Genomic DNA, 15101 nt, shown 5'->3' with positions numbered 1-15101 from the left:
AAGCCTCCCAGGTATCTCTTCTGGGGCAGGACTCCTAACCATCTCATGCAGCCCTTCCAGGTCTGCCTTCAAGGGAAATAATGCACATTTGTCTAAGTTAAGGTCTGGAATTAGGCGGATGCCCGCTGTCCCTAATAACCTGTTCCTGTGACTGTTGCTCTTCAGCTACCGTCCCTTGTTTGCATCCCTGGTCACCGTGACTTGCAGTGCCCATGCTTGCGCAGTCAGCACACTGGCAGTTGGCCTGGGGCTGCAGGGTGCTCTCCAAATCTGTGGAGCTCCAGCTGGACCCCAGCCCCTTGAATGGGCTCAGGATATAGGGAGCCCACACTCTAAAAATCTTTCTGAGGCTACATTTTAAAATGGTGTCTTTTCTTGGATACGAGAACTCTTGGAATTAGGCACATGCCAGGTATTGCAAATAGTTTGCTGGAACCCAGCGTCTCCCTGCAATGGCCCTGTAGGGCCAGGCTGCCAGTAACAGTGAACAGCAGGCCTGTGCCCATGTGCTGCTTCCCAGGTTAGGTAGCCAGGAACCTCGATAAAGCCATGAAATGGGAAAGACAAGGTCACAGTGATGTGGGAAACAAAGGCAAAAGAAAAAAATTTCCGTGTAACCTGCAGTCCATTGACAAATACTGGAGGCAGGCAGAGTATGACATTCCTCCAGGAAACTCCCAACTGCCTTAATGTTAGTGCCTTGCTAGACGGAAAACAACCTTAGCCTGACAATAGCTAGGTCCCTGGGATCCTGTAAGTCTTCCTTAGCATATGAAAATTCCTTCGGAAACTTCCTTTATCTCTACCCTCCCCAAGATACATTTTAGAAATCATCCTGCAAGCTGCGGAGAAAGGGGAACCCTCCTATGCTGTTGGTGGGACTGCAAGCTGGGGCAGCCACTCTGAAGAACAGTATGGAGGTTCCTCAAAAAGTTGAAAATAGAGCTACCATACGACCCAGCAATTGCACTCCTGGGTATTTACCCCAAAGATACAAATGTAGGGATCTGTAGGGGCATGTGCACCCCAATGTTTATAGCAGCAATGTCCACAATAGCCAAACTATAGAAAGAGCCTAGATGTCCATCAAAAGATGAACAGATAAAGAAGATGTGGTATATATATACAAGGGAATATTATGCAGCCATCAAAAAGAATGAAATCTTGTCATTTGCAATGACATGGATGGAACTAGAGGTTATTAAGCTAAGCAAAATAAGTCAATCAGGGAAAGACAAGTATCATATGATCTCACTGATTAGAGGAATTTGAGAAACAAGACAGGAGCATAGGGGAAGGGAGGAAAAAATGAAACAAAATGAAACCAGAGAGGGAGACAAACCATAAGAGACTCTTAATCTCAGGAAACAAACTGAGGGTTGCTGGAGTGGTGGGGGGTGGGAGGGATGGGTGGCTGGGTGATAGACATTGGGGAGGGTATGTGCTATGGTGAGCACTGTGAATTGTGTAAGACTGTTGAATCACAGACCTGTACCTCTGAAACAAATAATACATTATATGTTAATAGAAAATAATAATAATAAATAAATAAATAAATAAATAATTTTTAAAAAAATAAATCATCCTGCAAGCATATGGCCCGCTGATATTCATCTGAACGGTCTCATGACTGAGGATTTACTAAAAAGTAATAAATGACCTTTTCCCTAACAAGAGCTAGTCCCCTCAGGATCCGGGAAACCTTGTTTCCAAAATACCCGGGAGGCTTGTGCTGTGTTAACCCCCTTCCAACTTGAGAGTATATAAGCAGCCACTCCTCATGACCCTGGTGCAGCTTTTTCTGCCCCCTGGTCCTGTCCCCATGCTTTCATAAAACCACCTTTTCGCACTAAAAATGTCTCAAGAATTCTTTCTTGGCCGTCGCCTCTGAGCCCCAGCGTTCAAACCGCATCAAAAGGAGTGGGCCTTTGGGAGTACAGGCATCTCTTTAATTCCAAGCCCTCTCCAACTCAAATAGGCATATTACCCTGAAGGCAGAGCTGGAGGAGACTGGAATGCTCTGCCAGGGCAGGGCCTGGCAGGGTGGCTGGGTAGCCCCCAAGAAGAGAGATTTGTGAGCCTTGCTACAGGAGAGGCCTGCGTGCAGATTAGGCAGCTGATTCAACGGGGGACTATCACTGATTTGAGCTGCTACCTCAGAGTAGTTATTAGGGGGTTGGGCTCCAAGCAACCTTGAAACTATGCAGTCCTTTGGGGCCATGCCCATGCTCCCTAGGCCTAGAAGGTTCCTTCTGCCCAAGGCCTGCTGAAAGACTACTGAGCATAAGGAGGCTTCACAATTCAGGGTCACCAGCTATCTGGAAGAGGATGAGGGTTTGCAGATGCTGAGTGACAAGTATCGCCTGGGGAAGCAGGGTATGGCTAATCTCAAACCCTAGCCTGCATATTTCCCCTGCAGGCATCAGTTGGAGGATCCTGCACTGCCTAGTCAGGGTAGGTCAGGGCTGCTGACTGGTGACTCCTCCAACAAGAGTCACCTGGGTTCCCTGGTTTGGGAGAAACCTGGGGCCTGTTGGGACAGCAGGTCCAAATGAGGACTCACCCAATTTGCAGCTGCCAGATCAGAGTGATTTTAAGGGGGTGGGCTCACACCACCTTGGGGACTGCAGTCCTTTGTGTCCTTGTCCTAGCCCCACAGGCCTGGAGGGCTTTGTCTGCCCAAGGCATGCTTAAGGGGCGGGGCGGGGGGAGCTACTGCACAAGTGCAGTTGAGCACTTCAGGGTTGCCAAGGTCAACCAAGAAAAGGAGGTGAAACTTTAAAAAGGCATTTTATTTGGGGTCTCGGACAGGGAGTACAGATTATCCGTGCAGGCAAATCCAGGTGAGCCACTTTGGGTTACTGGACCAACTATTCCATTGGCGTAAACAAAGGAAAGTATTCCTGGTATGCATTCATTAACTATCCCGTGTTCAGAGAGTTCACACCAACAGTTTTATGGTCTAGATATCAGTGGTCCTGTTGAATTTTAGAGCAACTGCTTGTAAAACAGTTGCCTCTTCTGTCCCAGTTCAAATGTCTTTTTGCCCAGTTCAAGAGTTCATTAGCTATTTGTTTTTAAAAGGAAAATAGAGTTTTTCACATACAGAAGTTGTATAGTTTCACTCCAGGGACTGGAAAAGGGCAGGGGTCTGCAGATGCTGGTCACAGGAGATGGCTCTTAGAGGACAGGGGGATGCCTAATGACAAGCCCCGGCCTGCACAGGTGTATTTACCCACATCACCACCCCCCCACCCCACCCCACCCCGGAAGGCACAGCGGGAAGATACCAGGCTGCTCAGGCAGAGGGGTGAACAGGAAAAGCGAAGAGGAGAAAGGGTGAGAGTATGAGGGGGAGGGGGAGGGTTCAGCTGTAGCTGGCTTCTAACCTCCAATACTGAGACCTGCGCCCCCTCACCACCACCACCCCCCTCCCCCACCCTGCGCACCACAGGTGATGGGGTGGTGCACAGCGGCCTTGGTGTGATTAGTGCGGTGTTGGAACCTTGGGGCTTGGGTTTGAATGTGAGCCCTGAGAAAGGACTCCCCGTGCCCGGTTATAGCAGCAGCAACGTGGGGGTTGCCTTTTGGACCTGGAGGCTTCCCCCCGTCCTGCTGCTGTGGAGCAGGAAGGCGAAGCGGCTCAGGAACACCACTCTGGAGGAGGCACATTCTGAGGCAGTGAGACTCCACCCAGGACCTGGAATCAGCAGCCCCTCCCCTGCACCACTCTGAGGCTCCCAATCCCACCCAGAGAAGAGAGCCTGTGGCTCCTTTAACCTTCTCCTTTGTTGACAGAAGGGCACTTGGGATGGCTTTTGGGGGATCCACCCTTTTCTGGCCTCTCACCTCCCCACAACTCCTGGGGCCAGGAGCCCTCCCTGCAGGGGCCTCAAGGGGTCACCGGCATCCTTCCAGCTGGAGCAAGGGCTCGGGCTGATCTCTATTTCCCTGGGCAAGCCTGTGAGAGCTGATCCCAGACACCAGCTGAGGTAGGCAACCTCCTGTCATTGCTCCTCTTTAACCTGCAAAGTCCAAGGGTGGCCTATCAAACCCGAAGGTGAGCAAAAATAGTGTGGAAAGGAAGAAATAAAACCATCTCTCTTTGCAGATGAAAAATCCCAATTAATCTTCACAGGGGGAAAAGAAACAACTACTAGGTCAATAAACTAACTGTAAAGTTGTAGGGAATATGGACAAAAATCAGTGGTGTTTCTATCCACCAGCAATGAACACTCTGAAAAGGTAATTAAGAAAACAATTCCAGTTACAAGAGCACCCAGAAGAATAAATTATCTGGGAATATATGTATTCAAGGAGTCCAAAGACTTGGACACTGAAAACTCTACAACATTGCTGCAGGGAGTTAAAGAAGGCCCAAAGAAGTGGAAAGGCACCCTATGTTCTCGGCTTCTCAGCTTGGAGGGTTTCGTGCCATGAAGGTGACAGTACCACCCAAATGATTCAACATAAGTCCTAGCAAGTGTTTTTCTTTATTTTCTAATTGCTGTCAATCCCTCGAAGTACATTTCCTTTCAGTCAGTTTTCATCTCTCAGAGTTAGATGGGATCTTTTTGATATGTTCCATTTATCAACATAACATCTTAAATTTATGGACTACAGTTATAAAACGTGTTTGAACATCTGCCTCTGGTGATTCGAACATCTGTGTCAGTTCTGGGTCATTTTCAAGTGATTGACTGATATCCTCCCTTAAGAGTCATTTCCCCCAGGGGTGCCTGGGTGGCTCAGTCATTAAGCGTCTGCTTTCAGCTCAGGTCATGATCCCAGAGTCCTGGGATCAAGTCCCGCATCAGGCTCCCTGCTCCGCAGGAAGCCTGCTTCTCCCTCTCCCACTCCCCCTGCTTGTGTTCCCTCTCTCGCTGTGTCTCTCTCTGTCAAATAAGTAAATAAAATCTTTAAAAAAAAAAAGTCATTTCCCCCAGCTCTTCGCATACCTCAAAATCTTTGATGGAAGGCCAGACATTCTGAAGTTTACTGTGTTGGTCGCTGGTTATTTTTATATCAATTTTATTATTTTTATATAAATCTATGAATTTCGAGCTTCGTTCCAGGATGCCTTTAAGTTATTTGGAAACAGTTTGATCTTTTCTGGTCTTACTTTTATGATTTAAGTGGTCCAGAGCAGTGCTCAGTCGAGGGCCAATTAGTTCCCATGACTGAGGCAAGACCTTCCTGAGGGCTCCACCCACACCCCATGAATGATGAGGGGGTGTCTTTTCTTAAGTTTCTCTGTTGGGAACAAGCACCATTCCCAGTCTGTGTGAGTGCTGGGCACTGTTCCCTCTAATCCTTTCAAATGACACCCCCCGCCGCCCCATAGTTGCCCTACTTGGAGGTGCTGGTCAGGACAGTTCTGCATGCTGGCGGGGGGTGGGGGGCCCTAAACAAATCTTTCTGACTGACTTTTCTCAGGTGTCTTCTCCCTGGCACTCTGTCCTGTGGACACCAGCACTCTGTCCTGTGGACACCAGCTACCTTCGACCCCCAGGACTCTCAGCTCAATGTCCTCAACTCCACGAGGTCCACTGGGAGCCTCTTCAGTTTCCCCTCTCCCACCTTGCTTGGAAACTTGCTCGAGGCAGTAAATTAGAGCAATTGCAGGACTCACCTGTTTGTTTTCCATCCCTCAGGGATCACTGTCCTCTTTGCCTGATGTCTAATACCTTGAAAATCTGTGTTTCAGGTATTTTGTCTGGTTTTGTTGTTTTGTTGTTTCAGGCAGGAGGGCAAATCCAGTTCCTGTTACTCTGCAATGGTGTGGCACCCCTCTGTTAAAATCAAAGTTGGAAAATGTCAATGTAGATTCTCAGTAGAGACTTTTACAGAATACAGAAAAGAGCCAAAGCCAGGGTGAAAGTGTCACCAGCTGGGCCCCAAGACCGAACCTTTACTGCCCATCTGCTTGTACTTACTGACCTTTGTCCCGCATTTTTCCTTAAGCTCTTCTTTCCAGCTTATCTCCTATCTCGGACAAACGAAAGTGAAAGCACCCTCAAAGGATAGGGATTTCCCTGCCATGACCACCCAGAGTAGTTTGTACTTAACCCCTGACTCACACTTGCACAGATGGACCATGGAGTGACCTGTAGAATGATCGATGACTACCTTTACCTCATTATAAACACTAATATCTCCACCCAAGGAGGAGCCTAAGCCTCATTTACATAAGATACAATGTATGAATAGGCATGTTTCCTTAAGGCATATGCACGACCTTATGCCCCCCTCTACATATGATGACAAGACTTCTCTATCTAAATGTTACAGGATTTTTTCTCCGTCGGTGCCCACGGTTCTTGGTTACGCCGCTTCAAAGAATGAAGAAGTAGACCAGACAGAGTGTGGGCAGCAAAGCAAAGTTTATTGAGTGATAGTAAAGTGATAGTACAAAGCTCCCAAGGAGGGAGGGGACCCCCAAGAGGGTTGCCACTGGAGTTTCTACGTCTAGGGGTTTGTATGGGCTTGTTGGCAGGCTGTTGTGATCTGCTTAACCCTCCCTGCACCTGTCATCCAATCAGATTTTTGTCTTCTGTCTATCATATGGAAAAGGTGGAGGGCTCCTTCCAGGGTGGTGTAAAATCCTTTTAAGGGTGGTTTCCAATTAGGGCGGGGCCCCTTGTCCCTGCCTGTCTGCCTTCCAACTATCCTTCATCATAAATATTCATCCTAACCCTAAATAAAAGGAACCCATCCGCCCCTGCTAGGGCTTTGGAAGCGATTCCCCATGATGTCCTTCTTTGTTGCAAATGAAGTTTTCTTCGTGAGACAAATCAATCTGGTACAATTTCTGACTCACCACAGAGCAAACTCACATTGGTTTGGTTACAAAACCCTGAAGTAAGAAAAACCCTTAAAGCTTGTATTTAAAACGCACAGTGCCAGTTCAAGGACAGTTTCTGCTTGACTCTGTCGGGGAGCGCCAAAGCCCCATCTCCCTTGTCTAAGAGCTGAGGGATAGAGAGTTCTTGGGAGGTCTATGGTAAAGCTGGTCTTGCCAGTGGACAAGCCCCTTGAAAAGCATGTCAGCCTTGATCATTTCTCTCAAGGGTCCTGCCAAGGAAAGATGAACATGACTACAAAGTGGCCTGAGGGGAAGTGTCAGCTTTCTCTGAGCTTTTGTGGGGTATCCCCAGCTGACACTGGGCCCAGGCTAACTTCTTCATGGAAATGGATGGAGAAACAGCAGCTTTGCCCAATCCATGGGCGGTAACCTGAGCACAGAAGGAGGGGCAAAGATGCCCAAACCCTCTCCTAGGCACCTCTCTGTGCTGCCCCAAAACAGACCAAGAAAGGCTCCTACTCACAGGGTCATGGTGGGATGTTTGCAGTACAGAAGTGAATAGTCAAGAAAGAATTCTTCAGATGTCTCCGGTGCAATAAAAGGTGGTTTTATTAAAGCACAGGGACAGGACCCTGAGAGAAAGAACTGCACTGGGGTTGTGAGGGGTGACTGATTGATTATATACTTTTTTAGTTAGTGGGGGTTAGGAATAGTATACGTCTCTAAGGAATTTGGAAGCAAGGCTTCCAGGATCTTGAGGGGCTAGCTGCTGTTAAAATAAGGTTATTTTATAAGCCACTGGGTGGCTCAGTCAGTTAAGCATCTGCCTTCTACTCAGGTCACGATCCTGGGATTGAGTTCCTGCTCAGCGGGGAGCCTGCTTCTCCCTCTGCTTGCCACTCCTCCTGCCTGTGCTCTCTCTCTCTCTCTCTCTCTGGCAAATAAATAAATAAAATCTTAAAAAAAAAAAAAAAGGCTATTTACTACTGTCTAGTAAAATATTAGTCATGAGACTCTTGAGGTATATCAGTAGGCCATATGTTTAGAGGATGATTACTAACGTATATCTTGGGGGGGGGAGGGCGGTAAGATAAAGGAAGTTTCCAAAGGGATTTTCGTATGTTTAAAGAAGACTTACAGGATCCTGGAGGTGGGGCTCACGTCAAGCTAAGTTTGCTTTTTGCCTCTAACAAAGTGTTAACATTGAGGCAGTTGAGTTCCTTGAGGAAGGTCACTCTGCCTGCCTCAATTTTTTGTCAACGGGTTTGCCTTTGTTCCCCACATCAGATCGGACTAAAAAGTTTGTGGACCTCACCTGCTAAGCAGCAAAAATGGGGCTAGGTACCATTTATGAACTGGGGGTATTGCTGTCTGCACTCCTCGTGCTGCGAGACACAGCACGTATCCCCACGGGTCTCCCTCGTTCACTAACTGAAGCCAGTTCTTGCCCAACCCAGCCCCAGCTGCAGAATGGGAGTGGCCCGAAAGTCGGAATCCTGGCCGTTGTATTTCATTCTTTATGAAAAGCCTCTTCCCTTAAGCATTTAGTAGCACCTCCCCCACGCTAGCATAAAGACAGAACTGGCTTCTTGAGCGCCCAGCGCAGGGAGGAGTGCGGGCTCCCACTGCTGCAGCTCGGGCGGCCACATCCCACTCGTCTGGGAAGGTAGCAAGCCCCCACGTGTCTCATGTCGAAAGCGGACTTCAGCTCCCTCCATTTTGACCTCTGTCTGTACTTTCTAATTGATTAAATTCTTTCCAGCTTATCTCTGAATGCAGGCAGAAGACTCTGCGAGCAAAACATCCCGTGATGGAAACGGAAACTAACCCCTCAAGCACTGAGGACGTCCTGAGCCAGCTAGCCACCGTCTGTGACAATGATCAACCTGATACTCGGTGCCCCCTTGCACGTACCCACCAACCTTTGTCCCTCATTTTCCTTGCATAAACTGCGAAGTACTTTGGAGACAGTCTTTGAGATGCTAGCCGGTGTCCTCCTGGAATTGGCCTCCCTGAAATCAATTCCTTTCTTGTTTCAGCACCGCTTTTCTCTCTGCCTTTGGATTTTGTCAGTGACCAGCGGCCAAACCCGGTCCGTTGCACCCCTGCGCCCTGGCTAGTGTGCAACAGGTAAGCCCCAGACTGAGAGATGTGCCCCAGTGTAATTGTAGGAACTCTTCCGCCCAGGACAGCTTCACACCCTCCCACTGTCCACACACAGTCACTTGGCCCCCACAACCCTCAGCACCTGCCCCCTTCTCAAGCCTCCCAGCCCCCACACAACTCTTCCTAATAAAATCCAAGCAACAGCTCTGGTACTTCCACAGCCAGGGAATTCTATGGAGCACTCTACCCTTGTGCTGCCTGATTCACATCGATGACATCTAGGGCCACCCCCTTCCTCCAGCCCACACCCTGCTTCCTGCCCCCAGCTCCCACCTGGTGTTCCAGCTCTGGTCCTCCTCCCCCGCCCCCGCCAGCCTCCTCATCCTCTCCTCTCCAGCCTGATCACACCGGGGCCAGCCCCCCAACACACACACACACACACACACACACACAGCAGGCCAGTCCTCCCCCCATCTCTGGAGAAGCCTGGGCACATCTCTCTGCTCTCTCCAGCCAGAACCTGGTTTGGCAGAGACAGAGGAAGATAGCTCCGCCTGAGGAGCTCAGCCTCCACAGCCACGAGGCCTGGGCAGCGCCCACCTGAGGCCAAACTGGCAGATGTGTGGCCAAAAGTCAGGAACCCCTGGGCACTCAAGGCTGACACCAGCCCCTCAAGATCCCCACACACTGAGAATCCAGGTGCCTGCTTCTTTACAAGGCATGTTCTGAGGGCAGTACCAGGGCGCCCCACCGTGGCTCTCTGGGGGAGGCGCACAAGGATCCCCGAGTTCAGGCAAGGGCAGATCCAAAACCATCCTGTCTGCTCTATTTAGACCCAGGTGAGATTTCACAGCAGGAGGTTAGTGGGGTCCCAGGTGCCCGGACTCTCTCACTGCCTTCCCTTCCTCCACCACTGCGCACTTCCCCCGGGATGAGATTTCTGCAAAGTTGGCCCTTGGAGGAAAAAAGCCACATCTGAAAACAAAGCAATTAACTCCAAAGGGCCTGGTTTGGATAATCTTATGTTCATCCATGGAGCACTTCTAGGGTTCTGATTTGCCTTTTTTTTTTTTTTCTTTAAGATTTTATTTGTCAGAGAGAGCATGCACACAAGCAGGGGGAGCGGCAGACAGAGGGAGAAGCAGGCTCCCCCACCTTGAGCAAGGAGCCCAATATAGGGACCCAATCCCAGGACCCTGGGATCATGACCTGAGCCAAAGGCAGACACTTAACCAACTGAGCCACCCAGGCATCCCATGATTTGGCTTTGTTTTGATTTGCTCTTCCAGATTGCACCTTGAGGTAGTGTCTTAACTTGACTGTTGAAATTAAAAAAGATATTTTTTTAGTTCCAGTTTTAGTAGTTGGCACCAGAGTTCAAAGTGTGCTGGTAGGCAGAACAACACCCCCCACCCCCAGCTTCCTAGGAGGTCCCCATTCTAATCTCTGGAACCTGTGAGTATGTTACACTGCATAGCAAAAGTGACTTTGCCAGTGTGCTTATGTTAAGGACCCTGAGATGGGGCGATTCTCCTGGACTGTCCAGGTGACCCCATGAGATTACACAGGGCCTTAAACTTGGAAGAGGCAAAAAAAGAGGTCAGAATGATGCTGTGTGAGGACTCTACCTGCTGTTGCTAGTGCTGAGGATAGAGGAAGGAGTCACCAGCCAAGGACTGTGGGGGACCCCAAAAAGCTGGAAAAGGCAAAGAAACAGGTTGTCTGCTAGTCTCAGAAGGGAAGGCAGACCGATTGACACCTTGATTTTAGTTCAGTGAGATTCTTGTTGGACTTATAACCTACAGAATTATATAATAAATATGTATTCTTTGAAGCCAGTAAGTTTATGGTAACTTGTTATGACAGCAGTAGAAACCAATACATGTCTAGATCATTCGCTTGAGCAGTAATAAGATGTGTGGGATGTGATAAACCCTGTATAATTCTGCAGGTTGTCTGTCGGAGACTGGCCGTCAAGAGCTACTTTCGCCTCTCTGAGTGTTACATTAAGCATCTGCCTCTTTTGTCCTTTCCATTCTTTTCTGTAGGCTTGCACCCTCTTCCCTGCACAGAGTGCATGGTTCTTATGTGAATTACGCAAATTGGACCTCATAGACGGTCACGCAGGCGATTTTTTTTAAAGAATGGGCTCTGTTTTGGTCACATAAGGGAAAAGGATATAACCAACAAAAAGCTAAATATTGGACAATCCTCCTCACATCCTTTTTTTTTTTTTTTTGCAAGTAGTTTTATTAAGGCACAGAGCTACTTTTCAACATTTCATAAGGTGAGTTTGTGACTGGATCCTGAGCAGATCTGAGGTTTCGTGTGATATCGTGTGGTTGCTTTCATAGATGTTATGTACATAAAATGAGTTTCTGACAAGAATATCTGACTCCTGCATTGGTTACTGATTACATTATCAGCGCCACCAACCCTGGCAGCACAGGGAAGAAGGAAGAATTGCTGGGATGCTGGAATAACCATCGGCCTAGAAGGGCCTAGAAGGCCTCAGATTTTGATCTTTGTCTTAAGCGATACTTGGTGGTTTTGCTGATTTGTCATCCATTCTGCCAGCGAGTTCCTGTGGGTTGACAGCCAAAGACACTCATGAAAACACTTAACCCAGCTTAAGTCAACATAGTAGATGCAGGCTGAGGTCCCTGCATCTACTATGAAAGTTGGCTGTGTCTCCGCCTCGGGCATCAGTTTGGTCGTGGTGGTGGTAGTTATGTGATAGGGGTTGCATTTTTTGTTCTTGTTTATTTTAAATTTTTAACTTTCTCAGAAATAATTGTGATGTGATAGCTTTATTTTAATTCTGGAAGGCAAAAAGACATAAGGAAGGACTTTTCCCAAGGACTATTTTAAGACCCTTATGTCAACATTTATGGAACGACTTATACACTTTTCAGTTAAAGGTCCTTAATAAAGTTTATTTATAGTTTTGATTCAATGTTAAAGAGCTATGTTTTTTTAAGCTGTGTTCTGCAGCCCATCTGCATCAGGACTTTCTGGGGTGTTTAGGTAAGAAATGCAGATTGCTTGGAATTGGAGACCAGGATGTAACTTCTATCTCCACCACTGACTCTAAGGCCCCCCAAATCTAAGAACCACTCTCTCATCTTTTTAGGTTGGGGATTCTTACAAAATGACAAGGGAAAGCTTATTCTTTTAAGCTTAGACTTCAAGCATTAGACTACGAGCTTTTTGTCTTCCCTACTCTTCCACACTCAGCCTGGAGACTGGCGCAGAACAAGGCAGGTGAAGAAATAATGTTTATTTCTATATTTATTGCTTTAATAGCCACCAAAAGATTGCATTTCATTTCCTCTAATAGACCCTGTCCACTAGTTACATTGGCCTTCAACATAGCACTATGGTAACATATGTGCATATGGATCTTACACTTATACACACATATGCACATTTCTAAAACACTGTGAGAGGCGGGCTGGGCTTTCTCACAACTCCTCTTGCGTACCACGTAAAAATCATCGCTGGTTTGCTTGATACAAGACTTTCAATGGGCTGTTCTAGCCATTGGTCCCAGTTCCCCCGAGAGGAGTTAGGATGATCAAATGGGACAGGGTATTAGAGTGAGGTTGCCACCGTTTGGAGATCGTAAAGGAATCGAAATAGGAGATGCTAGGCTAAGCAGGAGATGGCATGTGGGTACCCCTGCTTTCACGATGTGGATTCAAAGCACTCAGGTGCTGCAGTGTAGACTGACGTCCAACCTGACGGTGAGCTGGCTGAGCTGGCCCCAGGTGGGCATGGACCGACCTGGGAATAGTCCTGGCTGAGCCCCCCTGCCCAGCAGGGCACCGCTGTCCATCACGTGTGTTAGAACTGCTGAGGAGCTCCCGCGTGGGTCCGTCGGGCTGATCACCTGAGGATGGGTGCTGAGGTGAGAAATGGCTCTTGCAAGTCCCCAGGCCACTGCGGCGTTCAGAAGCAGTGTCACGAGGTCCCCTACAAACCATGCAAGTTTTGCTGAGTGTGGGGCCCAGCAGACCTGGGCTGATGGTGTTCCTTATCTGCGGGAAAGGCTCTCTGCCTTTCACCCTGCCCTACCAGGCCACGTCTCTGGCTCCTTCTGGATGCCCCGGCAGTTGTGGAAGAGCAGAGCCAGATCGCCTCAGCGGAGAGGAAGCTGCACAAAAGTGGGAGAGACCTATCCTTCCTGCTGTTTGAAGGACCTCAGGGGGCTCTGCCTCCTGCATGTCTCCTAGAAGGCAAGGGTCACAAGGCCCAGGGGATTTCACTTGGTGACAAGAGTAAAACAAGCTGAGAGTCCGTTATCCACCCTGCTGGTGGCTCCATGAAGCTGCAGAGAGACCAGAGTGCAGGCGTGGTGAGAGCCTGTTCGGAGGATGAACTGAGGGGACGCACTGTGGTGTGGAGGAGCCCCTGGTGCCACCAGGTTAAAGGCAAAGCTTCCCCCCCAACTAGGGTGACAATGGCCCCACTCAGAGCTCTGCACACCAGGTGACCAGATCCCACCGCTCCCTCTGCACAGACCATTTACCTGTAATTCACTTTGGAGCAAAAAGATGGCTTTTGGGACCTCCCAGGAAAAGAAGTGCTTACTATGAAATATGGACATGTAGAAACAGCCTATTGCAGGAAGGAGAGGACATTTTGCAGGAAGTCCCCCCCGTGAAATTCATGTCCCCTTTACCTATGAAGAGAGGGAGGGGCCACATCAGCGGGGAGCTCAGAGACCCCCTAAGTCTAGTGCCACCTCTTAGAGATGAGGGGCCAGCCACGGCCACCCAGCCAGTTAGTGACAAGCCTGGAATTAGAATCCAGGCCTCAGGGACTTTCCAGTGACCTCCTGGAAGTAGAGGAGAAACTTCCAAACGGGAGTGGGGTGGGGGAGGGAAGCTTGTGGGTAGTGGGGCTGTTGGGTTACCTCTGCTGGGGCAGAAATGAGGCCATCTTTTAAGAGCTCTTCTAAAAAGACTCAGGAAAGAAAGGAATCACCAGAGAAAACCAAAGGGGAATTAGAGAAAAAAAAAAAAGGGCAGGGAGAAATCATGGCCTGACCCATTTTCACACTGCAGGATCAATATTTTCTCAGGTTACAGTCAAGAACATTCTGAGGAATATGCTCAGTTGCTTATGGCAAAGCTTTAAGTCCAAGTTGAAAGGGCTAGTTTCTGATTTTTAAGCCATGTCATACACCTCAAGTCTTTCTTCAAAGTGCTTGCTGGGAATGTGTTAGTGTTTAAATCAACCTACAGAACATCTCTCCCTGAAAGTTTCAGTTTTCATTTATCAAATTCTCTTTAGGCCAATAAGACTCAGTGGTTTTCTTTTGTGATGTTGCTTAAAGAAAAAGACGTATCAAAATCCCATTGCTGTTCTCAGCCCCACAGTGTGCAGTGAAATTGATTTATAGGTTGCATGCTTTTATTTTTCTCATGAAGTGGTATAGGAAACACCAGAGTTCACAACAGGCCCCAGGTGCCTTTACTGGATGCTAATTCAGAGGAGGATTCCCAGATGTCTTCTGACACTGAGAACCAACTGCATTGCATTGCTCCAGACCCCGGAAGCAGCCGAAAGGAGGGGTAAGTGGGGTGAGAGGAGGGCGACAATGTGACAGGGAACCAAGATGGCAGCGGTGGAGGGGGTGATGGGGAGGGAAACTAGCAGGATGCTTACTGAGGGCCTGTGCCCTACAAGTGGACTGGAAATCCAGAGCAGGTCGGGGAGTACCTGCAGACTCAAGACAGATGGGGATGGGTTTGCGGCTCGCTCTGTGGTTCTGACTGGCATGGTGGTTTCCTTACCTACACATTAGTCCTTGCCTTCTTCAAAATATCGTGTGCCCTGGCCACTGAAAGAATAGGACAGCCCCACAAGGCAGAAATGACCAGCTGGGCCATATCAGCAAAACACATCCTCTGGGGCGCCTGGGTGGCTCAGTTGGTTAAGCGACTGCCTTCGGCTCAGGTCATGATCCTGGAGTCCCGGGATCGAGTCCCACATCGGGCTCCCTGCTCAGCAGGGAGTCTGCTTCTCCCTCTGACCCTCCCCCACCCCATGCTCTCTCTCTCTCTCTCATTCTCTCTCTCTCTCTCAAATAAACAAATAAAATCTTAAAAAAAAAACCACACACACACATCCTCTCTTGGAATTAGCATAGTTGGGTCCCCTAAGGTGTCAACAATATTAATCT

General features: G+C 48.6%; 1 long non-coding RNA gene across 1 annotated transcript in view; it reads right to left on the bottom strand.

Moving 5' to 3' along the window:
* LOC123863978 (uncharacterized) overlaps positions 1-6083 on the bottom strand; it is a 73067-nt gene extending 66984 nt beyond the window's left edge. The window contains exons 1-2 of the long non-coding RNA XR_006795689.3: positions 5941-6083; positions 5633-5792 (exon numbers count right to left, since the gene is read on the bottom strand). This is a non-coding gene — a long non-coding RNA (uncharacterized LOC123863978). The remainder of the gene's footprint in view (positions 1-5632; positions 5793-5940) is intronic.
* Positions 6084-15101: the final 9018 nt, after the last annotated feature.

Source organism: Mirounga angustirostris, unplaced genomic scaffold (assembly GCF_029215605.1).
Source record: "Mirounga angustirostris isolate CCGP_5_RB_7025 unplaced genomic scaffold, mMirAng1.0.hap1 SCAF_1, whole genome shotgun sequence".
Lineage (NCBI taxonomy): Eukaryota > Metazoa > Chordata > Mammalia > Carnivora > Phocidae > Mirounga > Mirounga angustirostris.
The sequence above is the reverse complement of the archived record's forward strand: the minus strand, read 5'-3'. Positions and strand labels throughout refer to the sequence as shown.